Source organism: Sus scrofa, chromosome 1 (genome assembly GCF_054392235.1).
Source record: "Sus scrofa isolate SSC_HxYL_T2T_F1_AM1 chromosome 1, Sscrofa_HxYL_maternal_Yorkshire_Landrace_v2.0, whole genome shotgun sequence".
Taxonomy (NCBI): domain Eukaryota; kingdom Metazoa; phylum Chordata; class Mammalia; order Artiodactyla; family Suidae; genus Sus; species Sus scrofa.
In genome coordinates this window covers 204,460,866-204,485,258 of record NC_139383.1, presented here as the reverse complement: position 1 = coordinate 204,485,258, position 24,393 = coordinate 204,460,866, and the positions used below count along the sequence as shown (strand labels likewise).

General features: G+C 44.1%; 1 protein-coding gene and 1 pseudogene across 1 annotated transcript in view; one reads left to right on the top strand and one right to left on the bottom strand.

The window, feature by feature from the left end:
- AGBL1 (AGBL carboxypeptidase 1) overlaps nucleotides 1–24,393 on the top strand; it is a 1,231,135-nt gene that overhangs the window by 142,597 nt on the left and 1,064,145 nt on the right. The gene's annotated exons all lie outside the window — the stretch shown is intronic.
- On the bottom strand, nucleotides 6,649–7,778 carry LOC100626302 (large ribosomal subunit protein uL4 pseudogene; annotated as a pseudogene).

The following is a 24,393-nucleotide window of genomic DNA, read 5'->3' as shown; positions in this document are numbered from 1 at the left end:
ACTTATTTTGGGTCTCTGTCATCTCCACATCCTGGTACTGTTCAGAGTTTAACCAGCTGGGCTGTCCTAGATCTTGTGCCATGCCCTGCTCTGTCTGGAGCTATCAGACAGGAAGGCACACAGACCAGGGGCCCCAGTTTAGGAGGTGCCCTCTACTCCCCCCTCACTTTTTTTTTTTTTTTTGCCAAAATGACCCTGTTTGCTGGAGAACAACTTCAAGGCTGCACTGGCTGGATTTCTTAATCAAAATGGGTTATGCCAACATAAAGGAATGTGTCCTTCTAGCTCAGCTGCCAAATGTCCCAATCATTTCACAGAATTAGGATGGTCAGAAGTTCTATTTACTTCACTTCTGTCAACACCAATTCAGCAGCTCCTGGTGGCCTCAGGTGGTCTCACACAAGAGCTTGGCAGAGTCCGGGGAGGAGATTTTGGAGAGAAGCAGGGCCTGCTGCTGGCCGGGGCAGCATTAGTGACTCAGGAGGGGACAGTCTCCCCTCTGAGTCATGGAAGAGCTCTGGGAAGTGCCCCGTGGGAGTCTCCGTTTTGCCAGATGCAGACGTTGTGTTGTTCTTGTCAGCAAAGTTGTTTCTTTGCCTCCATGGGGCCACGAGCAGGCTGCTCTCAGCGTAGATGCCCACAGAAAAGCCAATGGTCCATGTGACAACACTGAAGGCTGAAATCTCAGCTCAGCCCCATCAGGGAGAAGCACCCAGACGTCAGGGGATGGAGGTTCCTTGGGGGTGCCTTGTTTGGGGATGTCTCACATGTGCCCCTAGCCATTGGCCAGATTTTGAACCGTTGCCTCTGACACCCTGCCGATATCCCAGGCATCAATGTGATCTGCCTCTCCTGACCCTCTCTAATCCCTGTGGATGTAGCTCCCTACGAGGTCTCTGAGGCAGCTCTGTGGATGCTATGTTTCTCATGGGGAGGATGGTGGAGACATCAGCCCACAGATGAGCAAAACGCTTGTTTCTTGGGAGAAGAATGAAATGCGGTTTTGGAAATATTTCTGAGCGACTTTGAAAATGTTGGTGGGTGAACGGGGCAGTGGTAACGTCCGTCATCTTTATGTACTCATTCCTCACCGCTGCTTGTAACAGTCCCTCGGAACCTGAGGAGGAAATTGGTTTCTCAGTGATTTCTCTTTCACCCTGGATAGTTCCTATAGGATTATTTGCAAGTCCTCAAATCTTTGTCAGAGTTCATTGGTGATGTGCTTTATTTAAATAATGTGGTTTTATTTCATTCCCAGGGTGCTGCCTTCTTGGAGCTGGTTCACTGGAATGAGGGAGGGGAAGGAGGTCTGCGCACAGACCAGATAGCTGACACTTTCATGTCAATTACTGCATTTTATTCCTCTCACTAATCTATGGGGTGGGCACCTGGATTCCCATTTCGCAGATGAGGAAGCTGAGATTACATACATGGGGCTAGCTAATAACCTGGAAACAAACAGGAGTTGGGATTCAAATCTGAGTCTTCCTGAATCCAAACCGGGCCCATGTTTGCTTCCACTTACAGAACCCATGTCCTTCTTACCAGTTAGCCTGGGAAGTGTTTTTCTTCCTTCCATCATTGAAACAACCACAGCATCGCCCCATCATCATCTGGATGAAGAGCTGTGACTTTGTCTTCAACTCATTTTTGTTTTTCAATATTCTACTCCCCAGATTTCCCCTGGAGTTAGATTTGGGCTTAAACACAGGAAAAATAATGATTTCTCACTGCAGGTGCCCAAAGGATATTCTTAACTAGCATCTTCCCAGCCCTTTGGGTGGTTCCTTCGGCTGCTCCCAGGCCTTTATCAGCAAAATGTAAATGATGCCCTACAGTTCAGGGGCTAAAATGGGGCCACACCCACAGCAATTTAACCCATATGGTGGAGCACCTGAACTTGGAGAGATTTCCATTTGGGGCGGCCTGGGTCCTAAAGCACAGACCCCAGGTGGACGACCAAAGAAAAGCTGCATGGATATAGTTGGTAAATAAAACCTTTTCACCATGTTCAGGTGAAGGAGTGAACCAAGTGAAATTTATTCTGGAAATAAGATCCCAAATCTGGCTATTTATACAGATTTTCATCTCAGGAGATTATAACCAGACAAAATGAAGGCATTTCATTAGAGAGCCCAGATTTCATTCCCTTTGCAAACTGGCCTTTGACCTGGCTTATTTTTCCATATGTCCCACATCCGGTAGCCATCCCTATTTGTTCTCTATCCCAGCTTTTTTCATAGTGAGAATGCCCAGAGGTCTGGTTCTTGAGGTGACGCTCAGTGAGAATGATGGCCAAGGTGACTCCTCTATCTTTAAACTTTCTCCTGTGTATTCACGATCTTCATGACTGGCTCCCTGACTCCTCCTACCCTGTGTGGAAACCAGCTGGTGTGGGTGGGGAGGATGTGGAGGGACCAAATTGGGGACATCATTTGCGATGCTGTTGTAGGGACTGCAAAGGAGAGCAGAATTGCTGACAGAGCTCCTTTCCCTCTGCAGCTGACCAGAACCAATGTTCTCTTTCTTCCAGCTGCGATCAGGACCACTTCCTTGAGATTCCTCCCACTGGGCTGGTTCGAGATGTGTAAGCTAGACTCTGAATCAGCGCTGCTCACACTTGAATGTGCCTCAAGCCTCTTGGTGGGCTCCTGCAGATGGCTTGCTGAGCTCTTCCCTCAGTCTGAGAATGGGGCCTGGAAACCTGCATTTCTCACTAGTTCTCAGCTACTGGCCTGGGAACCCCCCTTTGAGAACTGCTGTCCTCGACCAGAGTGTCTCAAATTTAAGGTGCGTGGGAATCATCTATGGATCTTGTTAGAATACAGGTTCTGATTCAGGAGGTGTGGGGTGGGGCCTGAGAATCTGCATAGTGGCAAACCCCCTGGGTGATGCCGATGCTGTTCCAGTAAGGACCTCTTTGAGTAGCACTGCCCTACGTTGTGCTGCCTTTAGCCTCTGGCTGGCTGGAGGTCAAGGGTTCCTCTCTGCCGAGGAAGAAATACCCTTATTCTCTGCTCAGCCGTCATCACCCCACGTCCCAGCCTGGAGCCGAGCTGCCCAGTCAGCTGTGGGGGCACCTAGAGCCACACGGCTAGAGGGACAGTTAAGCCTCATTGGGCTCCAGCCTTGTTGGCTGCTGCAGGGCTGCGGTCAGACGCCTGTGCCCTCTCGGTCCCCAGGGCCTTCTCTGCCCTTCCCAGGCTGGCAGTGATTGCCTTGAATACCAGCTGTTCCTTTGCCCTTGAAACCAGCCCCACTAGACTCCTCTCCTGGCTTTGCAGTTGTCCCTGGCCACACTGGAATGACTCTATGCTCCAAAATGGGCTTGGGGCAGCCAGGCTGGCAGCTGCTCTGGCCAAAGGGTAGGAGGAACCGGGAAGGGGTTCAAATAAGGAGAGGCTTCAAAGACACAGGAGGGAGAAGGAAAGAGGAATGGGAGTCAGTGCACACAATGAAATTTGCTATTTTCAGGGTTGGAATTATGTAGGCTGTCAGCCGAATCAGCACCATGATGGACTTAGGGGAGGTTTCCTGTGGGGCGAGGTAGTGGGAAAGAAAATGATTTGGAATTCAGGAGTCCCGAGTTCTAGTCCTTATTATGGCACCAGTCAAGAACCCCCCTGGCCCCACTGTTCTCATTTATAAGAAGAGAGGAATGGATAAAACTAATTTTGAGGAAACACATATCTTAAAAAGTCACTTGTTTTTAGAAGGATTATCAAGCGGGGCTGGGAAAGCTCTGGGCTTTGTAATTAGAAGGATCTAAATTTCAATCCCTGCTTGTCTCCCTCCACATCTGGGAGGCACTGGGCACATCTCAGCCACTCTGAGCTGCCTCTTTACCAGTGAGGATGAAATAAAACAACAAATAAAAAGAGCAGCTACAGAGTGAGTGTGCTCTCAAGAAACAGATGCTCATATTATGACAGTCACTAAAAATGGGAAAAATCTGTACCTTTTCACTGTAGTCCATTTAGTCAGACAGAAAGGCTCAAAAGTGTATTACTTTTTCCCCTCTAAAAACACTCCAATTCTGTACTTCCCACACTAACCCCTTAGGTGGTCTGTGTTTGCTCAACTCAGACTACAAGAAAACAGGTTCCAAAATCTTGGAACAAGAGGATAACAACAATCAAAGCAGCATGTTGCCTTACTTAGCATATTTTAGCGAATTATTTAAAACTAAATTGCAGGAAAACTGGCTGAAACATAACCTATGCCAGCAGCTCCTGTGGGCCCTATAACTCAGAGAAAATGTTTAAGAACAGGGCAAGGAGTACAGGACAAAATGTTTTTTTTTACTGTCTCTTTCTCTGGAGATGCTTGACAAGGAATGCTGAAGACACAGTGGGTGCTCATTCAATGGTTCTCTTTCTTTAATTTTATCAGAGTATAGTTGACTTTCAGTGTTATATTAATTTTGGGTGTACAGCAAAGTGAATCAGTTACACATGCATTTATACATTCTTTTTCAGATTCTTTTCCCATATAGGTTACTACAGAATAGTGAGTAGATTTCCCCTTGCTATACAGTAGGTCCTTGTTAGTTATCTATTTTATATATAGTAGTATGTATCTGCCAATCCCAAATGCCTAATTTATCCTTCCCTCCACATTTCCCCTTTGATAACCATAAATTTGATTTCAAAATCTCATTCAATGGTTCTTGATCAAAAGAAGGATGTTCTAGAAACTTAAATGTTTCATGCCCTTGAGATTATGGTATATCCTGAAGGTGACTGTCACATTCATTCATAGCCTGATGTTTATTTAGTTCTCCCCCTCCTTTTTGTTGGCCACCCTGAAGCATATGGAGTTCTCTAGCCAGGGACAGAATCTGAGCTAGAGCTGCAACCCGTTTATTTAGTTCTAATTTAGGGCCCAAAGGAAGCAGGCATTTGTTTGTAAGCAACAGAGACTGAGTCTGGCTAATTTATATGGTTTTTTGGAGTTGACAGGTGCACAGAGAAGGCTGGAGAGTCAGGGTTGGTAAAGAACAGAAATCCAGGACTTACCTGACAGGCACTTCTGTAGGGATGAATCAGTTCTGATGAATCAAAGGTTCTGAATATTTCTGATCACTTAAGGGAATAGGCCTGGCATTTTTGAAGGGGCCACTCCCTCAGGCTCAGCTCCCGAATGTGAATGCCCCCATCAGGATTCTGATATCAGCTGCTGACAAGGTGACAGTGTCACGTCAGAGAGCTAGCCCATATATTACACTTATGCCCAACAGTTACACTATGTTGCTATTCCTTACAAGGTACAACAGACATGAGGACAATCCTGTGAGTCATATGTTCGATATTCAGCCCAATGGGTGATCTCTGGGTATCTCACTGGTGGTGTTTAGTTGTTTTGTGCCTAATATGTTTGGGGTTTATGAATAAAAGCTTACTTAGCACAGTGTACCCACAAAGAACCGCCTATGATCTGTATGATAACCTCAGGGGATTGCATTGGCTGAACAACCCCATCCACTGACAGAATTATTTCCCTGGGACACTGCACTCATGTGTCAGAATCTGACTAGGGCACTGTGGTCTCCTGTGCCTTATCTCCCCAACTATATTCTTCTACATTCTTTTTTGTTTGTTTGTTTGGCCATGCCCACAGCATGTGGAAGTTCCCAGGCCAGGGATGGAACCCGAGCTATAGCAGTGAAGATGCTGAATCCTTAACCACTAGGCCACCAGGGAACTCTCCCAATTATATTCTGAATTGGGCAAAAGAGAGCCTCCATGGTGGATTTATTGTATTATATTGTATAGTATATTCATCACACCTGATGTAGTAAGAAATGATATAAAAGACAAGGATTATAATTTTACATTCCTTCAATGACTTCCCCACCCCTGTGTAATAAGCAGTGACTAAATCTTTTGGCTTATAGCAAAAGATTTAAGGCAGGAGGAAGGTGAAAGAAGGGAAGGTGGCTGCATTGTTGGCCTGTAAATCTCTCACGGTATAGGACTGAGTTCTCACACCTGAGTCATTGGCGCTCCCTCACTCCCCATCCATGTTTTTGCCCTCTCAGTCCTCCTAACCATTTCCCTGCTGGCTCAAGAGTGATGTGTCTTCACTATTTTTTTTAAAAAAGAAATTATGTATTATTTTGTGTGAAAATGATAACATAGGTATTATTTTTAATAAAGCCTAATAATTTATTTCTTTCCCCATACCCCTCTGCTGGACGCCAAGTCCCCAAAGAGAGAGAAATAGTTAATTTGTCTGGCCTTCAGCTAGGGGGAGGATGTCACTTGGTTTATGGTTCTACCAGGAAAATTAGGGCACGTTGATGTTCATAAAAGGAAACTGGGTCACAGCTGACAAGAGTACAAAGAGGCAATGCAGTGGGTGTGCAAAACTTCTAAATCTCCAACACAGAGTTTGGAGCATATACACCTATAAAATGACAAAGCCCAGTAAAGAAACTCCTCCAAGACAGCAGTTGAGATTTGGACCAAAAAAAAAAAAAAAAAAAAAAAAAAAAAAAGAAAGACTAAGAAATGGCATAGTTTAATCATTTTGTTACATATGTACCTATGTCATTACATACATAACATGCATATATACTGATCTGGTCTTTATTCAAAATTAGCTGTCCAAAATGATTTAACCTTTATGGAATTAATAAATTTAAGTTTATGCAGTAGCCTTCTTTTCTTCTGTGGCAGGCTTCTTTTCCACAGGCTTCTTTTCAGCTTCTGGTTTCTTGGTCACTACAGCCTTTTTCCCCACCAAAGGCTTCTTCTGCTTCTTAACGCCAACAGCCTTCTTGCCAATAGCCTTCTTTCCTTTCTTCTCTACCACAGGCTTATTGTCTGGAACCTCCTCACCTGATTTGGCTTCCAGTGCTGCTGCTGCCTTATTCATCCAGATTTTGCGATCCCTGGCCTGGCGAAGAATGGTGTTTCAGCACATTGTCTGTGCATACAGGTTTAGCTTCAACATGATTCTGAGGTTTTTCAGTGGATTCTTCTTCAAAACTCTATGATAAATTTTCTTGCATGGTGCATGGAGGGCTCTTTGGATCTCTGGGCTTTTCAAGATTCTGCTAAGGTCTGTATTGAACATCTTATGCATGGGAAGGTTGTAGTTACTCTTGAGGGAAGTGGCTTTACTCCAAGTGCACATAGCTTATCTAACTTGCGGAAAACACTTTCAGTCCAAATGCAGAAACGTCCCACATGCCCACCAGGAGCAAGTTTCAAAATGTTCAGTTTGCTTACATTAAGCAGAGTAATTCCAGGGATGTTTCTGAAGGCCTTGATGATACCATTGTCATCATCATAGATGATGGAGGATCCCCTGCGCTGGATACGGTGATGGTTTCTCATTTTGCCTTTACCAGCTCTCATTTGCTGAGAGGCATAGACCTTTTTTGATATCATTCCAGACCTTAAGCTTCTTCAAAAGCAGAACAGCCTCCTTGGTCTTTTTGTAACTTTCAACTTTATCTTCAACCACCAAAGGTAGTTCAGGAACTTCTTCAATCCAATGACCTTTAGACATGACCAGCGCTGGTAAGGCCGAGGCAGCCAGTGCAGAGCAGATGGCATATCGCTTCTGTGTTGCCTTCACTCTGTGGTACCAATGTCGCCAGGTCTTGGTTGGTGCAAACATGTGGCCCCCACGACACATATTTCCAAAACACCCTGCCCAGAACAGTGAGTCCCGCCACCTTGAACCCTGGGAATTCGAGCCTCAGCTCTGCCAGTACCCCAAGTAGAGTGGAATATTTTGTACAGACATGATTTGTTGAGGTCACCCATTACTAACAGACACTTATCTGTTGGCATAATTTGTTTGAGGCTCTCACACTCCTGCCTAGCTCCCGCTGCTTGCTGCCTTTGTCGATCAGTCTGTCTGGCTTTTCTATTATGTAACAGTGCTGTGGAAGGGTCTGTCACCAAGATGAGTCCAGGAACCAACCTGGACTTGCCAGGGAGACTCAAATCATTGAAGACAAACAGATGGGTGAGTGGCTAGGTTCCATGTGGCCTGCGACCTCAGGGATGCCAGAGCTGGATGTGGTGGTACACGGGTGGTGGGACAGCCTGTGGTGCCGGGACTCCAGGGACTAAGGCACTTACTCATCTCCTGCTGGCTTTCTAGGCTTTCCTCAGCCTCAGACCTTCACTTTCCTTCCTTTGGTATCCCACGTCTCACTTGCACAAACCCAATGCCAACTGGCTGGGTGAGGTCAGTGCCAGGAGGTTGTAGTGGGCAGTGGAGACAGGCTGCGCTGCCCAGGGGACATGTGCACTGGCCAGGTTAGGATGGATCCAGGGCATCCAGGAGTGGGATGGGGCCATCTTTTGCCCCACTTCCTCTCTTATCTGTGCCCCACCCCCTCGCTTCATCTGCAAGTGTTTGCCAGTCATAGAGGATTCCAAAAGGCCAGTTCCTCACCCAGCTTTTTGGACAGCTCCCCTTCCTTCTGGGAGACACCAGGCACTCCTTGCTACCCATCAGGTGATCCAAGACCTGCCTCGGAAGCCCTGTGGGGTGGCTTGATTACTGTGCAGTGTAAGGGGGCAGATATTATCCAGGCTTCTTTTTGCATCTGCTCTTCTTGGAGAGAGGCCAACCAGAGGAATGTGGATAGATTTTTTTAAATTTCACTTCTACTCATTTTCAAGCCTCCAAAGCAATGGGATTGACTCCTTTACTTTTGCATCAGGCTCAGGAGGATGATAGATGTCTCATTAACTCAGAAAATCGCTGAAGTATCTTCTTAAGCCCTGCTTTGATCCTGTCCCCCTCCTGCTCTGAACACTTTACTCTCCTCCCTGCGTGAGGAGACAGCCCAAACCCTTCCTCCTGCTATTTGAGACCCATTACAGGAAGTGAGCCCCTAGCCAGTTACAGCTCCTGGTCCATCCTTCCTCATCCTCTGTTCCAGCCACACTGGGCTCCACTCCATCGTCCAAACATGCCTCCTCTTTGCTCCTTTGGGCCCTTTACCCAGAATGCCTTGCCTTCTTTTCTCACTGCTTCACATCCTACTCAGCTTTTGGGGCTCAGTTCAGATGCCACTTCTGTCAGGAAGCCTTGGGTTTCTCCAATTGGAGACTCTCTCTTTCCTTTGAGGGCATTGGCATGCGCCTCTCTCTTACTCTTCCCATTCTAATTTGCATTCTGGATAACCTGCCCGTTTTCCTCACTATATCCCATTTCTTATTTAGGTTACCAGACACTCAGGACCTTCAGTTCCCCTCTTAGCATTGCTTCACTCACCCATCAGTTCTGCTGATTTTATCTGCTCAATGTTTCTTGAGCTCACCCCATACTCTCTGTTGTAATTGTTGGCTCAGAGGCTGGGTCCTTGTCACTGCTACCAGAGGTCACTGCAGTCACCTTCCTGCTGGATTCACTGCTGTGGCCTGCTGGGCTCAAATCCATCGTTCCCATAGAACTGGTAGCTTTGGGTTTCTCTCCCGTGTTAGTCCAGCAACTTCCTCAGTAGCAACCACACTGTGGTTATGGGGGGGGCCTGGTGCCTAATAGGTGCTTCATAAACATTGGGGTTTCTGACGTGGTGCAGTGGGTTAATGATCTGGCTTGTCTCTGAGGAAGCGCTGGTTCGATCCCTAGCCTGGTGCAGTGGGTTAAGGATCTGGCATTGCTGCAGCTGTGGTGTAGGTGGCAGCTCTGGCTGAGATTCAGTCCCTGGCCTGGGAACTTACATATGCCCCAGGTGTGGCCAAAAAAGAAAAAAAGAAAAAAAAGAAGAAGGATACAGCATTGAGTGAATGAAGGATGAATAAGTAATGAAGAAGTAATAGGTGATGTTGTTTGAGATTTGGGGTGGGCAAACCAGCCCAGATGAGGGGATATCACAGAATCCTGGGTCCTTTATTTACATGGGCATCCTCCCCTTCCTCTGTGGCTCCATTTACATCATCTATTACCTGACAGTGATGATCTTTTTTATGAGGTCCAATCAGGGACCCAGTTTTCCCCAGTTCATTTACCTTTGTCTCATAATTAGGCAAACACCTTAAATTATAGTGATTGGAGGGGTACTGTAAGAGATAACCTTTTTCTCATTAAAGAATGCTTCCTTCTCATTTTGGCTTGTTCCTTGGGTCAGCTAAGTGTTGATTCTCTTTTGAGGTGGACAGGTGCTCTTGCTGATGGGACAGAACACAAGGGAAAGTCTTGCTCATCAGTGTGTGACTCTTCCCTCCTCTCCTCACCTGGCTGGATCTCTCAGATTCCATGACTCAGGGTCAAGTTAGAGGGTGTCAGGAAAATCTGCTTAGATATAAAAATCAACCAACGAAAAGGAAGCAAGGCTGATTTTAAACTACAAATTATGTAATTCAGGGGGTGAATACCCATAGCTCCCTCTTTTTAAAGACCGTGGAAGGTGGAAATCTCAAGTGTTAATTCAACAGTTGAGGGGAATGACAATAATGATTATGCCAGGAAATTTTCCCCTGTGTAATGACTGAGAAAATGTGCAGACAACAGGCACAGTAGTTACATGCTTTACCTTTAAATTTTTTACCCAAAATCCCCTTCCTGAATTCAAATATTCTGTCCTCTTACTTTCAGAAGTGTATTTTAGCCTCAGTTCAATTGGGATAATATGATCATTGCAGGAATAGATCTTGGAAAGTTTTTTTTTTTTTAAATTGTATCTATAAATAATCGCTTCTTGGCCTTTTGGCTAAGATCAAGTGTAAAATTATTTTCTTTATTTGTTTTATTAAAGTATAGTTGATTTACAATGTTGTGCGTATCTATAAATTATTTATATATTTATTTATTTAATTAAATACATATACATTCCCTTTTTATATTATCTTCCATCATGTTCTATCCCAAGAGACTGGATATAGTTCCCTGTGCTATACAGCAGGACCTCAGTGCTTATCCATGCTAAATGTAATAGTTTGCATCTGCTAATCCCAAACTCCCAGTCCATCCTACTCCCTCCCCCTTCTGCCTTGGAAACCACAAGTCTGTTCTCTATGTCTGCGAGTCTCTTTCTGTTTTGTAGATAGGTTCATTTGTGCCATATTTTAGATTCCACACATAATTTATACCATATGGTATTTGTCTTTCTCTTTCTGACATATTTCACTTAGTATAAGAATCTCTGGGAACTCCCTTAGGTGACTCTTGCTTTGGCTGCCTGCACTGTCACCCCAGGTATTCTCCCTTGGGGCCAAGAAATGTTTGCATCCTTCCAATTCAGGAGGCATTTGGGAATGGCCATCCAGAGGCTCAGGAATGGAGACACTGCCCTCAGAGAAGCTGTGTGTGTGTGTGTGTGTGTGTGTGTGTGACTTTGCAGCATTGTCTGTGAATTTATTTGCTGTCCATCCTTTGTGGTGGCCATATGAGAGGATGACAGTGGACACTTTCACCACCCTCAGCACATCGATCTGTCCCCAAGGGCTTTATCTTTGGAGAAAAACCTCATTGCATGTAAGGTGGAAAAGTATTTATGACACATGCTATGATAAAAATTCAATTTGGTATTTGTATGGAGAGTATCTACTGGGGGACTGACACCAAAGAAAATGTCCTTCCCCTCTCCAGGTGTGTAGGAAGGACAGGGAAGAGGCCACAGTGGGAACCCCTTGTTCCATAATTAATTCTGACAGCTGAGGTTCTCACCCCAAAGGGAGGGGGAGGGCAAGGTGAGTGCTTAGGTGTCTGCAATGGTAGGGGAGACTCTGGACATGTATTCTGTAGCAGCTGCCTACACTGCACATTTCCTATAAACTTCCTTTATTAACTGTCAGCCTAGGGATCAAAACCCTGGCCTGGGTCTCTGCTGCACAGCCTGCGTTTGGGTGTCTGGGCAGAAGTCGATCATGGGCTCATCCATGTGAGTGGCAAGCTGCCTCCGCCTCTGAGCTGGTTCTCAGATTGCACTGTTCTACTCCATCCAGGAGGCTGGAGTGTGCGGTGCATTTCATTCCAGCTCATCAGATGGACTCTATTTTGGGGCTCATCTATGGCCCCATCTTGCCACATAGGCCCCACAGTTCTCCAAATGTGCAGTTCGCAGCTGTCATGGGGTATTTTCCACACTGCTCTGTGCAGTACCTGAAATCCAGGGAGGGAGGCTACAGACAAACCTTTGGGGAACAACCAGGATGCACAGAGTTCTGCCCTTTCCAGGTGGGGTCGTGAGACTTTGGCTCTGGATCTGAGTGGAGCAGCACTAGGGACACAAATGGAATATCTGGTCTCTTGGAACCCTTCTAGCTTTGTGATGGTCTAAGTCTAACTCAGAAAGAGAATGGGAAGGGGAAGGCTGAACAGGTAGAGATTTGCTCCTGTTTATTAGAGAGAATGGACATTCAGAATCACTGCTGGGAGAAATGTTCTCCTTGTCCATGGAGAATGCTCATGGGGTGACTATTTGTGTCTGTTGCTTGCATGCTCTATGGTCATAGCGGTTTGTGATGTGAGGGGCAAATTTTATTCCTTTGCTATTTTGCGCAGCTTTAGTAGCTTTGCACAACAAAGAAAGTCTTAGAGAATTGATATCAAGGGGAACTGATGCAAAGACATCCCTGGAAATTCTTATATGTCCTCACTAAGCTGCATTGCTGTAGTGAGGCACCATTCCTGCTGACTGTGGTGAAGAACATGGTGGGGAAATATATTATTTAATCACATCTGGGGTTAACTGGGGATAAGGCAAGCTGTGCATCACCTCAGGTGCCCCAAGACATCCTGGCACTGTATCCAGCCCTCACTGTGTTCTGACAGGCATAAGAACAAATGGACTCCAGTATTCAAATGGATACGAAAGTGGCCCAGGACATATTTCTGCTCCAACAGTAGGAAAGCTTGAACTGAGGTCACAGGTGTCTTGAGGTGTCACTTCCTGCCCCTCAAGTGATTAAACATTATTTTCCATGTGTTTTCTATATTTTTGCATTCTTATACTATTCTTATTCTATGGGGCTGGTGTAATTTTGTATAATCCCTATACAATATGTGAGAGGTATAATTAGCCTTGCTTCCTACATTCAGAGACCGAGACTCAGAGCAGAAAAACAACTTTCTCAAGTCACACATTTCATGCTGGCAGAGTCTGAGGCATGAGTTTCTATCTCCTGATTCTCAGGTACATGCTGTTTTTGCTGGACTCAGAGTATTAAAGAACTGAGGCACTTTATTTGGAAGTAATGAGGGATTCCAAAAATAGTCTTAGTGATGCTTAACAAATTGGAAAGACAAAAGGAACTGAGGCCAAAGAAGATTGAGATAGGTGAAATGTTTCATTGTATACATTTTCATTAACTTGGTTAATAATAATGGATGTGGCATTTATATGTGCCAATATCTTAAATTAAAATAGTGGAGATTTGATTCAAGATCAAATATGACACAATGAATTGTCTCTCAAATTGTGCTAACTTCAAATAAGAAGCTCACGGTGACTGAGATTTTGCAAAATTGATTAAAAAGAAATGCATTCAACTGTCAAAGGCTACATTAGGAACAGTTGCTAATGAGCTGAACCTCTCAGAGTTGCCTGGCTGGGTGCACTGTAGGTGCATGATGAGTGATGTTGGATGGATGGACCAATAAAGTTCTCAGTTGGCCTCCATCCCAAGGACCATGGTGCTTTCATGTGTGAGCTGCCATGACATTCTAAAAGTGAATCAGCCTATACATTTAAACACTTATTTGGGAAAATTTCAAACTTACAAAAGATAAAGAGAATAGTATATTATTCCCCTAGGTATCCTTCCCCAGCTTCAAGACTTATCCATATCCTATTATTTTTGTTTATCTATCTCTTTCATACACACACACACACATTCTTTTTATTTGGAATACTATATGAGAAATTCCAAATGTCATATTAATCACCCATGAAAAGGTCTGTGTGAATCTTCAATACATATACAATATCACCATCTAAACAAAAATAACAATCATTCTTTAATATTACAGAATACCTCTTTTCTGTTTAAGGCTCTATGATTATCTCAAAATGGTGCTCTTTTGGTTTGATTCTTCTAATCAAATTTCAAACATCTTCATGCTGCATTTGGTTGGTCCAGCTCTTAACATCTCTTTCAGTCTATGACTGTTTCTCTTCCCCTCTAGAAAGAAGAGTTAGGTCTAGAGGCTTGACTAGATTCAAGTAGCTTTTAATTTTTTTTTAAATCACATAGAAAAAATTTTATACTTTCTTTAACAAAAGGATTTTGAAAAATTCTAAGCTTCGTAAATATGCATTTATTTCAGGTCCTAATTCTTGGACAGAACTGATAATGTGAGGAATGTTTTGAGAAGATGACATGGAGACATGGTTCTTTATCACACCTGTGGGGTCTGCTTCCTAGAAATCATGGCCATCCAGGAGACGGCTGCTGAGAATGGAAGTGGGCCACAGGATGCTGGATGCAGCCATCACGTTTGTCTCTCTGGAAGGATTTGAGGCAGAGAGGAGACCTCAGTTCAGGGCCTGTTTTCTCTCGCTTTACACACAATTCTTTTTTTTTTTTTCCCCTTTGAGGGCCGCACCCGCAGCACATGGAAGTTCCCAGGGTAGGGGTTGAATTGTCCAGCCACAGTCACAGCCATAGCAACTTGGGATCCAAGCCTACACATCTGTGACCTACACCACAGCTCACAGCATCCCTTACGGCATTGCTGGATCCCTGACCCACTAAGCGAGGCCAAGGATCAAACCTGCATCCTCATGGATACTAGTTGGATTCATTTTCCACTGCTTCATGACAGGAACTCCCTACACACAATTCTAAGAAGTTTCATTTTATTTTGGCAACCCATAGTAAATTTGAAATGGAAAATTTAAAGGAGCATGTGGTCCAGAAATATGGACCTGGATGGCAGTTATATGATCAAGAAGAAAACAGAAGAAAAATGGGAAACAAAAACAAGAACTAGAGAAGGCTTGACATGAAGGATACATTTATACAGAGACCAGGAAACTTCCTCTTCCTATTAGTGGGTACAACATGCTTGTCTGTTTATTTGCACCATCTAATTAATCAATTAATTAACTATTTTTTTTATGGCCACACTGCAGCATATGGAAGTTCCAGGGCCAGGAATTGGATCTGAGCCCAGCTGTGGCAATGCTGGATCCTTTAACCCACCTCACTGGGCTGGGGATCAAACCTGTGCCTTCACAGCAACCTGAGCCACTACAGTTGGATACTTAACCCACTGCACTACAGTGGGAACTCCTGCATTATCTATTTTAATTGTCACATCAACCTTCTGAGGTAGGTACTGTTTTGTTCTGTATTTCATAGATTAAAAAAAAATTAAGAAATATTCCTAAAGGTACCCAGTTAGGAAGGAAATCCCAAAGAGCACTGTCTCATTGCTCTGTGTGCATAGGCACTGCTGTGACACTGAGAGAGGAAGAGTCAAGACCCTGCATCTCTTGGTTAAGCAGGCAAAAAATCACATGATGTGTTTTGGAATGTACTGACTCCCCCACAAAATGGGAAAAATAAAAATTGCTGTTATCACTTTAAATAGCTTCATGTTTCTGAAAAATTTATATACCTTGAAGTCCAGGTATAAATGTTTAGAACTCTGGAAAAATTTTCAAAACAGAAACACAGAGATATTACAGCAATAGTTACATTCATCGATTTGCTTATCTTGAAGTGTTACCTGGTGACTTTTCAAGGATATTGATGTTGCCTATTTTCTCTGTCAGCCTGGATTTTTCCTTTGGTTTTCTAGAATTTTCATTGAGATGTTTTCCTGCCAGAGCCAGTATGCTCTCTTTGAGAATCTAATTTTGTCTTTTTTCCCTTGTAAGTCAAGTCTCCTCAGTAGGACTGGGTTTCCCCATCACGCTCTATAAATGAATGTGACTATTAAAGAAGTCATCTCTGCTTTAGCCTCTTCTGAAGAGAGAAAAGACTGGTTCTCTCTTCAGAAGAGACTAAAGAGAGCCCTTTAGAGTGGATACATTCTATATGATGATCCATGTATGTCTTAACCAATTCTTACTGAAGATCAGGAATTTGGGGAAGGTAAATGCTTCATCATCAGAAATGACACTTTGTAAGTCACCCTGGCATCAGGTAACCTGGGTGAGGCTCAGTCTTTTAGAGTCCACCTGAGAGTCCGGAAACAGAGAACTGAAGTTCAAGGTCATTATCAGGCATTATCGAGCACCATTAGAGGCAACTCAATGAAGAGACCGATAACCCTGTCCAGTTCAAGCTCCTAGGTCCTCAGTAAATAATTTTTTTGGCTTCCTTAGTGATGATTCTGAATGAGCAAGCCACCTATGTTTAATGGGGAAATGGTAAGGTAAGCAAATAAAAAACTTTTGCTGCTTAACTTACCTTTAGTTCTCTGGAAAACTTAGCAATCCAGCAATGATTCATTTCCTGACCATTTCAGCTAACCAAAGTTTTATGTTATGGTGCTTTTGGGAAAAAAAAAAAAAAAAGCGTCTTCTGTTTCACTGGCAGAGAAATTCTGAACTAGTCTCACCTGACATGACATTTCTTCTGTGCTTCTGACAATTTTCACAGCATATTGATTCTTCATTTTGCTCAGACATATCAGTTAATTAGCTAATTTGGGTTTTGATTCACACGTATTAAACACCATATTTTTTGAGCACGCAAAAACCCCCTTATGTGAAATAAATGGCATTATGTCCAAAAGAATGGTGTTAGATTATCTTTTGCTTTGGAAGAAAAGGAGGTACTTAGTTTGATATATATTTTTTCGTTTGCAGATGTTAATGCCATTTTCACCACTGAAGGAAAGGTGGATGGCTGTGGCCAGTCTCTGCTCTTGGTTTTTGTGGCTCTGACATTATATGAAAGGAGTTTGGGGAAATGGAATGGAATAAAAAGTCCTCAGTTGAATATTTGGATAAATAGTGTTCTTAAGATTTCAACAAAATCTAAAAGAGTTTGCAATTCGTATAGCTTTTCTGAAAGGCTGCCAAGAGGGATATTTTCAATAGATTGGCGGAATGAGGAATTAAATGCAGATTATTCTGGAAAAGATTGGAATTTAATATAACATTTGAACAGGTTAAATTTATAACAATAAAATACCAGGTGGAGAATGAGACTATTTAATTTCTAGCACACAGAACATTTCTAACATAACATTTCTAGAAAGGATGAATGCAGTGTAGGTTGCCACCATAGGCTTCTGTGTTCATTTTGAACACTTTTCAAAGGCAGCCTGAGAAATTTCTGCCATTCTTTGGAATTCAAGGCTGTGGCAAATCTGCTTTCAGATGTGATGGATTACGCAGCCAATTTGCTTGAAGTTTGTGGTTCATTAATCCAGCTCTTTGAATTTCAGAGAACTGTGGTGATGTCCTTTGGAACGTACATTCACAGAAAATTAATGGGGTTCCTTGGTCAGAAGTGAGAACTAAGACAATGTGATAGGGAAAAGGGGGGTTAGTGTTACTAATGGCCGAGAAGTGGGGAGCCTGGCTTCCAAAGGGAAAGTCTGCCTAGCCATTCAGATCCCCCCCTCTCCCCAGATCCTATAGGCTCTGAGGGAGCCTCTTCGTGGGTCAGCCTCACCAGGAATGAGAAAATGCAAAGCGTTGCTTATTCAAGTAGTTCCCAAGAATTCAGCAGCATCAGAAGTGGTTAAAAGTTTTAGTCTATCTAATTCAATACAGCAGAGCTGACTGTTTCCTTGTGTCTCCAGTTCCCCAGCCCACTACCCCATCTGGGTCACGTTGGTAGGGCTGGTGTGAGCCCTGCCCAGAAGCGTGCTTTGCTGATGTTGGATACTTCCCACGATTGACTGGGCTTTAAGGCCTGAGGCAGAGTGGCAGAAGGGACACTGAATCACTGCCAAAGAGGCAGGCTGGGAAAGTGGACCAAGAGGGGGTCTCAGGAAAGAGCCAATGAAATACGAGAACAGGAAGGGAATAGACATTTAAGGAGCTTGCTCTCTGCCAAGCTGTGTGCAAGGTGCTATCACTGTTCAGTGGATCATTATAGCGACTTTCTGTGAGAGCAATAGAAATATAGCCCCTCGTGCAAAGTGGTTGCTGGACATTTTTTTTTTAAATAAAGGCAATAAAAAAGGCAACAAAACAAACCCCCAAACTCCAAAACCCTAAAAACTGTTCAGTTAGATGATAATATTGTCCTTCTTTTTCAAATGAGGAAACTGCTCATATAGTAAGAGAGTTCTATTCTTTGTACCTTGTAAACTGCAAATACGCTCTTCAAATGTTAGCTTTCCTTACTGCATTACTGAATAAGCCTATTTCCTTAAAGACTCTGCCTTGGGAAGTGCCTGAAACAGCTATCAATTCAATACCTATTTGTTGACTGAATGACTCATTGACCATTGGGCAAGAGAGGCTGATGGTATCTTAATGGGACTGTCACCTCATGAGAAGAGAGATGAGGATTTTGACACAGATACACAATCCACCACTATACAGGGTGAGTTGCCAATGTTGTGTAAGAAAGTCAAAGTTAGTCATCTATTAAAAAAGATGAGGTGGATTTTTTCAGGATGATTTTCCCCTTGGAAATCTTGACTTTGACTTAGCTCCCTTGAAAACTCCATTAGGACTCAAAATGTAATAGTATTTTTACTGGTTAACAATACAGTCTGAAAGAATGAAAAATCTGTTTGATAGTGCTGATGAGGGCTTTATTTTGTATGAATGGTGGAATGTAATGTGGATAGTAGTTTTTGGTGCCTATATGCTTATTAGTTCTTGAGTGTGATTCTAACTCAATAGTATGTTTTATTGCTTCCTTAAGCAGTAACTACTCTTTCATTTTAAATACATTTATGATATCACATGTATGCTTAATGACACGATAAAATAAATTCATAAAAAAAATTCCAAAAAGTTTTATACATTCTTACTTCTAGACCTCATTTCCACTTAGAGTTGGATAGTCTTGGACGTAGCCACTAAAAGTTGGTCAATAAATGCAGTTTTAAGAATCCAGGGAGTTCCCATTGTGGCTCAGGGGAAACAAATATGACTAGTAACCATGAGGTTCAAGGTTCAATCCCTGGCCTCTCTTAGTGGGTTAAGGATCCGGCATTGCTGTGAGCTGTGGTGTAGGCTACAGACACATCTCAGAATCTGAGTTGCTGTGACTGTGGCATAGGCCGGCAGCTACAGCTCTGATTCAACCCCTAGCCTAGGAACCTCCATATGCCACGTGTGCAGCCATAAAAAGAAAAGAATCCAGGGAGAGAAAGCTTTAAATGAGAAGCCCAGATTCTGTGTTCATTCTCTCTGGGGGATGTCTTTCTCTGTCCATGATTGGGCCTCGGTATCCTGTCAGGAGTTGGATCCTCACTAGCAACTGATAAGGTAGAAACTCAGTTGTAGGTAGAAAGTCTCCATATGCTTTTCACAAATTAAAATGGAACATTTACATGGATTTGATCGGTACAAAATGTAGAGAGAATAGTTTTATGAACACTCCATGCCCTTGCCCAGATCCAACAATTATCACTGTTTTGCCCATCTTTTTTTATCTCTTTACTCCATTTATTTTTTTCTGAATTATTTTAAAACAGATCTCATGTCATTTCACCTATAAGTAGTTTGATGTAAATTTATATTAAGGACTTTTAAAAAACCGCCTTGCAATGATCACACCCAAAACAATTAACAGTGTTTCTCTTAGTATCGTCTAATATGCTGCCTATATAAAAATTACCCTGATTGTTTTAAAGGTGTCATTTGTGGTTGGTTGGTTGGTTTGAATCAGGATCCAATTATTGAATGTTTTTCCTGAAGCACAGATACCTCCCTGGAGCTACCTTAGGTGTCTTTGTATGTTCTGAGACTAGAACTAAGGCAACTAAGGTAAAAGGCTCTAAGGCATCATGGGTCCATCTGCTAGTTGGGACTGAGTGTAGGGAGAGTTAGCTAGGAGTTGGCTAAGAGAGTTAGCTAGGAGAGTTAGGAGTTAGCTAGGAGATTTATCTAGGAGTTAGCTAGGAGAGTTAATTAGGAGTTAGCCAGGAGACAATAAACACGGCCTCTTGGGCTGGATTGGGAGAGGGTATCTGAAAGGACCTGCCACAATGACCAATTAGCAGAGCAGTCTCATTCTTAATTAGCAGTGGGCTATGCTGGGTTGTTCCATCCTGTGGTTGTAAAGACAGCAGTGGGATCCTCTAGAGCCTGATGGGAAATGGTGGTTACTCTAAGAGCTTCACCAGAAAAAGACAGCAAAATGTCAGGTCTCGTGGGGTGGGGAGGATGACCCCAGCACCCCAGCCCAATAAGGAGTATTTGTAGGAAGTAGAACAGCAGGCAAAGCATGAGACAAAAGGGTCTGGACGGGAGATGGGGAGTCATCCCATGCTGGGGAGAATGTTGCTGGTTCTGATAGGGATAGAGTGGGCACAGGTGGCTGTAGAAATCCTAATACGGGATCTTAGATAAAGAAGGAAACCTGGGAGAAATTGGGAGAAAGTTCAAGAACACCATCAGAACAAGGCAGCTTACTTAACTAGTGCAGGTGCAAGAATTGCCTCAGGTCATTGGGTGGGGGATGGGATGAGGCATGCATTCAGATTCAGACCAAGAGCTAGAGTTTGAGGACTGCCCTTCAGCTGATTTGAATACACACCTTACTGGATACTAAGGAGGAGCTACTACTCCCAGAAAGGAAGGGGCAGGCCTTTTCAACCCCCACTCCCCTTGGATGATAAACTGTGGCCCACTGGATCCTCAGGTAGAGCTTCCTTGCCTGCCCTCTTGCATCTCTTACAAGTGTCCTATCCTAATAAATCTGTTTCTGGCCTATCACTTTGTCTTTCGCTGAATTCCTTATGTGCTGAGGCATAAAGGACCTGAGCCTTGGTGAGTCCAGACACAGGGTGTGTAACTTGAATTTAAAACTGTGGGTTTAAGTTTCAGTCTGGCTTTAGGTTGGGTTCAAGTCCTGGCATGTGGGTCCAAGTCCCCATCTGTGTTCTGGCTAGGTTCAGGCTGTTAGTGCTGTCAGTTTCAGTTCTGTAGCTCTCCCAGGACACTAGCTCTCAGGGATGTTTGGTTTATAGGAGCCTAATACTGGGATCTGGCCATTGGGTCCCAGTTCAGAAAACACGACTTCATTTCAAGCCCCGCTGGAAGGGAGTGGAGGAGTGAGGTATTATTATTATTTCTTTCATCTTCACAAAAACCCTGTCCCTTAAAAACTGGCTGATGTTAACTGAACTTTGACTATGTGCCGAAATCTGTGCTGGGTGCTTTGTTGTCTTGTGTGATACTCTCCCTTTTTCGAGGGGTTTTATCTTTAAAATCTCTTACTTGTTGTATTGGGCAGGGTTCATCTCAGGAATTAGAATAAACTGGAATTCCCATCGTGGCTCAGTTGTAACGAATCCGACTATTATCCATGAGGATGTGGGTTTGATTCCTGGCGTCACTCAGTGGGTTAGGTATCCAGTGTTGTTGTGAGCTGTGGCGTAGATCATAGACACTGCTTGGATCCCAAGTTGCTGTGGCTGTGGTACAGGCCAGCAGCTGTAGCTCTGATTCAGCCCCTAGCCTGAGAACTTCCATACACCCTGAGTGGGGCCCTAAAAAGAAAAGAAAAAAGGAGGGGAAAAAAAGAATCAGAATAAATATATAATTCATTTTCTACAGGGAATTGGCTTGTGCTATTATGAACACTGGATGAGCAGTCCCTGCAAGCCTGTCTTAGTCCAGAGCTAGAGTGTGGAATCCCCAGACAGGTGGTTAGAAAGGGAAGATCACAAGCACAATTTCTGTGCTACAAAATAGCTGCCACCTCCCTTCTAATTTTCCCCAGAGAACCTCTCTTGGAGCCCGTGCTAAAAGGAAACCCACAAGAAAATGGAATTCTGGGAAATGTAGTTCAGGCTGAGCAGGCACAGAGTCTGCACACCTGGTCTAGAGTGTGCACAAGGTGGGTGGGTCAGTGTGAGAGGCCAGGAGTAGGGTTTCTCTGCAGCGCTCAGAGGGATGATGTTAAGTTAAACTAGACCTTAGTGACCACATTAAACCTTCCACTACCGCGAAAGGAACTTCACGCTGTAGGCCTCGCTTTCCTGATATATCCCACTGCACTGAAATAGTTAGCAGGGAAGTTTGGAGTGCCAGCCTACGTAAGCTAGAGAGTTTTTCATTCGTTCAGTAACCATTTGCTGGCTCTGATGGGGTGGTGGTGCTCTGTTCCTTCTGCTTCTCAGGGGACATCCAACTTTACATGGAGGGACAACTGAACCCTTTGGTGTCCCAGTTGTAAGCAACTGATTGTCACTGACTCCTTACCCCAGCAGGGCTGTCTGTGCCTAGCCGACTGTTTGCCTCAACTCGATGGGCCCCTGGCCTGTCACAGCATCTTCTCTCAGCCACCAAGTTTCCCACTTGGCTGTGGGAAATGTTTTTCTTAGCAAATTTGGGCTCAGGTAAAGAGCTTAACAGGGCCAGGCCAGCTCTCATCCACCTTGGCTCTGGGTGACATGCCTTTTGGGAATCTGTCCCCTGAAAGCTGAGGGGAGGGACTCTGTCTCAGCTGGTGTGAATGTACGTGGAGGAGGAAGCGGCTGGCATTTCCTCCTGGGTCTTAGAAGGGACAGGCGACTTGGAGTCATCTTTGAAATCAAGAGCAGAGATTAAGCAGCCTGGTCAGCATCCAGCTGACCCCTGAGGATGAGTGTGGGGACGTTTGCATCGCAGAGCTGATTCCACAGCCAAGGACGGCGAGCAGGTGCATGGTGCCTGCAGGTCTGAGGCAACTATGAGCGCCTGGAGCAGGATTACAGGTGCTGCCAGCACACCAACATCAGTGTGTTCCCCAGGAGTTTCTTGCCATTAGTAATCTTTGTTCTTTGATCTTTGCTTAATGGAAAAGAAACCTTTGTGTGTTTGCTAGAGGATCTGCCTTCCTGGAGTGGGAATTGGAGCTCAGGCAGGCTGACTCGAGACTTGTCTAGGGCTGTAAATTCATGTATTTTACTTCGCTGGCAGGCCTTATTCATTGGCCCAGGGTAGGTGATGATTTTCTAGGGCTTTTAATATAAACAGATATAGATAATTGTATCTAACATCTCACTCTCTGGCCTTATCACAGAGGAAGGGAGTGGGGTTGCTCAGAGACATGTGCTTTGACTGCTGACAAATAGGCTGCATTTTGGTCCGGGTAAGAGGAGGCTCCAGACATAGACAGGGCTTTAGGGAGGCACAGATGTCATCTTGAAAGTAAGCTGGTTTCCTCTTCTGAGAGGATTTCGTTAGTTATTATATTCATTCCCTCTGAACTGATCAGCTGTGCCCCGAGGACCTGGAGTTTTCACTGAGCACCACTGGGGACATTTGAGAGAATGAGGTTTTTTGGGGGAGCTTGGGCAGAGGTATGCTTCCAGTTCATTTCTGACAGCTCCTGTGACATCAAAGATGCCCAGCCTGAGGGTTTTACATATCCTGGCCTTTTATTTTTTATATTAAAACTTTTTCTTGGGGAGGCACACCTGTGGTTTACGGAAATTCCCTGTCCAGGGATATAATCCAGGACAGGGATCTAATCTAAGTTGCAGTTGGGAAAAAAAAAAAAAAAAAAAAAAGGCAGTAAAGGCAAAGAAAAGATCTGATCTGTTCTCAAATTGTGATTTGTTTCTTCCAGTGGAAAGGTGCTTACAGATGGCCCCTACTGAGAGGGGCAGTAAAGAGGCGACCCCCTGCTCCCAGGGTTATTTGCAACAGTTGTAGAAGGACCATTAGCAGCCACTGGGCTCCTCTGCTTTGCTAAGCACCTCTCTGCTCTGCCCTTTTGCCAATCAACTTTCAGTCAACTCAGGAAAGTCCTTTGAGCAGTAGAGAAAGTCTGGGTGAGGTAGACTGGGCATTAAGAAAGGTGGTTCATTTGCTGGATGCGAGTCTCTCAGGAAATGCCTCAAGAAATGTCTAGAGAGTTTGAAAACTTTTGGACAGATGGACTAAAAAAATATCTAAAAGACTGTATACCACTGTCTTGCTAGCCTTCCCCATTTGAAGGTACTTATAATTATTTCCCTGTGATTTTTCTTGACTTTTTTTGGGGGGGCGGTGGTTCTTACTTGGAACTAAATTTATTTTGAGAACCATGGGGCTTAGTGTTGAAAAGACAGGTTTGCTCACCCCTTCAGACGTGGGTTCAAATCATGATGCTGTTACTCATTGCCTCGGACAAATTCATTTCCCTTTCTCTCTTCTAATCTGTAAAGTGATGTAACGACACTTTCCTTGGAGCTTTGTGTGAGTGTGTGTGTGAATAAAACAAAGGAATGGGTAGAAAGCACAGGTCACTGAGCACAGCCCGGAGCAGGTGATGGACTTGTCATTGGCATTATTGCCAGATCTGGGCAGAGAGGGAAGAGCTCTTGTTTAGGACTCAAAAGATTCCATTCTCCTACAGG